The sequence below is a fragment of the Marmota marmota genome, unplaced genomic scaffold (genome assembly GCF_001458135.2).
Source record: "Marmota marmota marmota unplaced genomic scaffold, marMar, whole genome shotgun sequence".
Lineage (NCBI taxonomy): Eukaryota > Metazoa > Chordata > Mammalia > Rodentia > Sciuridae > Marmota > Marmota marmota.
Window position 1 is genome coordinate 3,697,224 of NW_026000229.1, and position 6,000 is coordinate 3,703,223.

The window sequence follows — 6,000 nt, forward strand, 5'->3', positions numbered from 1 at the left end:
AGAGCCCAGAAACAAAGATTGGGCCCATGCAGACTTGTATGCAAGTTGCAAGTCTGCATTTATGCAAAACAGGCAGTGATGAAGAATGTGTGATAGATGAACCAATCTAGAGATAACCTGGAAAAATGAGCTCATTAAATAAAAACTCAAGCATTTTACTTCCTGTTCATTAACAAGTCGAAGCCTTATCTCCCTTATCTCAGAGCTCCCTAGGTGATAATATGAGTCCTCACTGACATGGTATATCTTCTCCATAAATAGGTTTTCCTCTAACAAAAAAACAGTTTGCCTGCCACAGGGCTGTGTTGTGTATGTGTATGTGTTTTTTACTCTTGGTGTGCCCTGCACTGAACTTCTTGGTTTATGGAAGAGGCTCAATATGAAACTGCAGATTGACTCTTTTATCGCAATCCTTTTAATTACTGTGCGTACCCAATTTTATTATCCAATTATGGGTAAGATTAAAGTTCATCAAACTACTTGTTTTATGTGAAATTCCTTCATTTCCAAAAGATCAGTGGAACATTAAAGAACAAATGAAACAGTCAGTTGCAGATTATACAGGTTGATTTATCATTGATCTTCTATAAACAGCAAAACTGGCTCTGATATTTTCCCTGGCATAATAGGTCTATGTATACAGTATACTGTATATCTTTTCATTTCAGCCTTGAAAAAAATACAATATATCCCCAGTGGGAGTCATAATTTTTCTGAACATATAGTGCTTAAGGCTCCACAGCTCCCAGCTAGTTTGTTACAGCAGATGGATGAGAGGCCACTGTTTCATGAAATTGCTTTTGAATATTTGCAGAATGACCTTTTCCCACTCTATCCCACCAAAATGCATTAACTCCTTCTATATAAGACATAAAAAATGCTGTGCTGACCTGTGCTCCTGCAAAACCCAGTTGAAATATCACATCCTTTAATATGAAGCCTTTCCTGACATGTTCCCCGCCATCAAAACCAGTCTCTCTTTCCCCTGAAGTTCCCTTCCAGAGAGGAAAGTACAAGAAGCTAAGTCAACTCTGGGTGATATTACCAAGGCCACACAACTGTTAGGTCCTGGATTATAATTCAGGTCTGTCTCTCTGCAAAGCCTTTGCTACTTAATATGCCCAAGAGCACATTGTTTATGCTTCTGTTGTGCCCTCCATCCTCTTTTTCCTTCTATTTGAGCCTTTTTTCTCTGTCGTAATGTGAGCTCCAGACAGAGTTTTATGTCATCCCACCCCTGTACTACTTCAAGCATACCTTGCATTTAGTAGATATTTGGTGTATGAGTCAGGGTCCAGTCAAAAGAGCAGAACCACAAGGAAATCTTGCCCACATATATCTGGTTTTGTTACAGAATTTGTTAGAGGAATTTGACTTCTTGGTGCTATAGGTGGAAGTTCACAGATCAGGTGGTTGTGTAGGGAAAGTGGGTGTAAAGGAGAAGAAAACAAGAACAAGTAATAACCACAAGCTCAACCTAGGAACCACACAGATGGCCTGAACTTACGACCTTGATGGTGTGGGTCTTCTGAAGGATCCAGGGCCCTTCAACCTGGAACTAACCACACATACCTGGCCCAAGAATTGGAGAAGCTGAGTCAGAGCTTGGGGAGATGGAGTATTTGCAGGTCCAGCTGCAAGTCAAATCACTGGCAAAGTGCAGGTGCCAATGGCTGCTGCACTCCTCTGCTTTCCAGATCTGCCATGATGCTCTCTCATGTGTAATGCCCGGACCAGAAACCTCCAGGAGTGGGAATTATGGGACATGCCATTTAGCTTAATCAAGTTATCACAAGTCTCTTAGGTCCACTTCTATCAACCTGGCACTCACACCTTAAACCATACTTATTTTTCCAAATGAATACAGTAACAGTTACGGTTCTACCTAACAGGATATAAGCAACCCCCACACAGCAAACACTTGACTGTTATGGTTTGGATATGAGTTGTCCCTCTCTCTGCCAAAGCTCCTGTATTAATATAGGTGGTGAAATTATTGGATTATGAGAGCTGTACCTAGTGGGTTAATGCATTCAGTGGATAAATAATTTTGAATGGACTGGCTGGGTGGTAATTGTATGCAGGTGGGGAATCACAGGAAGAAATTTGGTCACTGGGGGAGTGCTCTTGGGGTTTATATTTTATCCCTGCCTCTTTGTCCTCTCTCAATTTCTGCTTCCTGCTGCCCTAAGCTGAGCTGCTTTCCTCTGCCAGACCCTGCCACTGTGATGTTCTGCCTTGTCTTGGGCCCAGAGTGATGGAGTTGGTCAACCTGAGCCCAAATGAACTTTTCCTCCTCTAACTTGTTCTTGTCAGATATTTTGGTCACAGCAACAAAAACCTAACACACAGAAGAGAGTATATTGTCCCTTTTTTTCCTTGGGGTAATGTTCACTTTTCTCTTAGTTGATTCTCATTTCCCATTTAATATATAGTTTAAACACTGAGATATAAAGTTAATTGCTATTAGCACATCTTACATAGATCACAAAGGGATGATAGAGGGGGAAAACAAACGTGTTGTTTATATATGCAAGCATTTACAACAAAATAATAAAGACATACTCATATATTTTATAAGTCATTTATGTAGCTGGTCATATGGTTGTAGCTGGTTATTTATAACACCTCCATCCATGACTTTGTTGACTATTTCCTTTGCCTTCAGCGGGCAATCCAGGTAGTATGTCTAGGTCAGGTGAAGGGTCAGATAGCAAAACTTAGGCTTAGAGGGTTGTACAATCTCTGTCTCAGCTACTCAACTTGATGTTGCTATGTTATAATAAAACTTTATTGCACAAATAGGTGGAGGGCCAGATTTGGCCTGTAGTTTACCGCTCATGGGCTTGGGCCATTAGCAGTCCTGCCCCTATTGGGTTGTTGTAAATTTTTATCAACTTCAATCACTGGACATGAGGGGCTCACCCCGGAGGATCTCCCGTATTCTAGGCATGCTCTCTCTCACCCTGTTTTGTCACACCCATCCCTTGCTCATCAGGAGTGATTGTTCTAGCCAGTACAGGAAACTCCAATGCTCAATGGTAAGAGAAGGCCAGAGGACTGGGTGGCAACCTCAACTTCCAGGTGAGTAGAATCACTGCTGTATCCCCTGGTGGAAGCATTCTTCCTTTTTGAACTAACCTCAAGACCACAGGCCTAAAATTATTGGGATGAGAAGCACAAGTTTTCCTGGTGGCTAAGGGCAACAGAGAGAGGAGCCACTTTTTTCTGCTAGCCTCTGACTGAAATAAGAGAATTTAGCAATATTCATATGTTGATTCAGTCAGTAAACACTGAGTACCTTCTGTGTGCCAGGTATGGGTGACAGTAGTGACCAAGACAAAGATCTTGCTTCCTTTTTGGACTTCACAGTCCAGAGGGAGAAACACACATTGAACGAGTCAGCAGACACATAGTCACAGATGGATGCTGTGTTAGAGAATACTCATGGGGACCATTTTAGTTAGGGAGCTACAGAAAGCATCTCTGAGGGAATTTCAAGGTGAGCTGTAAAGGTTCAGAAACCTGCACTCATGCTAAGATTAGTGGAAGAACAGCATCAGTGGGAGATGATGATTGCTTATTCTAGTCCACTGGTGAGCCATGGGAAATACCATGTGTGGCTGGACAGAGAGTCAGAGGAGGGGTTATGCAAGTCTGTGGGCCAAACTTTTGGACTTTAGGTGCATTGGGCAGCCATGGACAGCCATCTGGGAGGTGGCATGTTCTGGTTGCTGGAAGAATGGATGGCAGAGGGCAGTAGAGGATGTGGGGTCTCAGGAGGATGCCTCACATTCATCCTAGTGAGACATGAGGGCAGTTTGGAGCTGAGGGTGGTAGTGAAAAGGTGTGTGGGTATGGACATGTGGTTTGAAGGCAGCATCAAAGGGATTGTTGATGGGAGTTGGAAGAGGAGGAATTGTGATTACTTCCAGGTTGCAGGATGCTTCAGCTATGTGTGTACATAGAGAAAACTGGCAGAAGAAAGGGAAGATTAAATGAACATTTAAAAAATTATGGCGAAGTGTACAGAAGATACAAATAGTCAACCGTTTTTGGGGGGAAAGAGGTGTTGGAGATTGAACCCAGGGATGCTCTACCATTGAGCTACATGCTATCCTTAGCCTTTTTTGCGTAATTTTTTTTGAGACAGGGTTGCCCACGATGGCCTTGAACTTAGAACTCCCTGTAGGGGAGGGGCAATCCCTGGGACAGGTTACCTTAGCAACAGGTTGGAGCAGGGCAGGTTATCTTGATAAGGGTGGAGGAAGGGCTCTGAAGGCATTTCAGTTCCCCAGGGGGCAGTCTCCAAATTCCTAGACTTAAACAGGTCTTGATCAGACCTGACTCAATTTACCTGTCTATATTGACTGCCTGTCTGATTCTAGCTTCACAGGCATTTCTCCCATCTTCCAAGTAGGAAGAAGTTGAAAAGGCACAGAGGCATATATCACCTGAGGAAGCAGTTTGTTTCCCATAATTTCCCACAGAGAACACTTTGTTTTCTCCTCATCAGCCAGGAGGGTTTTCCTGGTCACGTTTTGTTGCAGTGAAATTGGGAGGTTTTTCTTTTTTGGTATCAGGGATTGATACCAGGAGGGTTCAACCACTGAGCTACATCCCTAGCCCTTTTTATATTTTATACTTTGAGACAGGGTCTCACTAAATTGCTTAGGCCTTGCTAAGTTGCTGGCCTTGAACTTGTGATCTTCCTGCCTCAGCTTCCTGAGCAGCTGGGATTATAGACGTGTACCATCATGCCTGGATTGTGAGTTTTGTTTTTATTATTCTTTTTTTCTTTTTTTTTTTAGTTGTAGATGGACACAATATCTTAACTGAATTATTTATTTATATGTGGTGCTGAGAATCCAACCCAGTGCCTCATACATTCTAGGTAAGCACTCTCTACCACTGAGCTTCAACCCCAGCTCTGAGAAGGTATATATATATTTTCAATATTTATTTTTTAGTTGTAGTTGAACACAATACCTTTATTTTACTCATTTTTATGTGGTGCTGAGGTACAAACCCAGGGCCTCACACATGCTAGGTGAATGCTCTACCAGTGAGCCACAACCCTGGCCCCTGGGAAGGTATTTTTGGTTGGACCTATTGCCAAACTGAATGAAACTGGGGTTCTATTGTTGGTGTAGAATATCAAGAGGAGCAGAGAATGGATATTTGCTAAGCCACCAGCAATGTCTACTGCAGGACTATGGTGGGGAGGTGGGAGGAAGAGCTGGGGAAGGAGCAAGGCCACCAATACCTCAGCAGTGCAAAAGCTGGGGTGTCAGGTCAAGAGTTTGTAAACAGTGCTCAAACTATTTTTACCTCTTTCTAAATGGGGCTTTCTTGATTCAGCAAATACCCAAAATGTTTCCTGCTCCTCTCATTTGTACCCTCACTTGAATCTCCTTTACAGATGCCCAACTCATGAGACCATACCATTTTCCTTTATTTGTACACAATTCTCTCTGGCTGTTTAGGGGGGAAAGAAAGAGAGGGATAATTAAAAAATACCTAATTACTCCAGATTGCATTAGTTCTACTTTGGTGTCCCAGCAGGGAATTCTATCCTGGAAAACTCATGAATGCCTGACCTGGAGAATAGTAATGAAAAAAATGTCGCAGGAGACCAGCGGTTTGAATTATTGATCAGAAAGGGGTTTTCTAGGCTCCTCTGGCTTAATTACACACTCTGAGAGGCGAAGCAGATGGAGGGAGAGACAGACAATTCTGTGGATTTACAGTGGCTGAGAGATTGGGGACGGCTGTATTGCATCCTCCTTTTCATGAAGCTGGAACTATGCAGCTCAGGGACAGTGGTTCCCCCCAAAAGGGAGCTTGGTGGAGGAATTCAATGAATGGATAATCAGAATCCCTGCTGGTTCTTTGACAAGGAGATGTCTAGGATTCTAGGAATAAATACCAAGCTCCCTCCATCCCCTTGAGTGAGCAGGGAGGGTGGGTGCAGGGCAGTGGGGGTGGTGAGGTACCTCC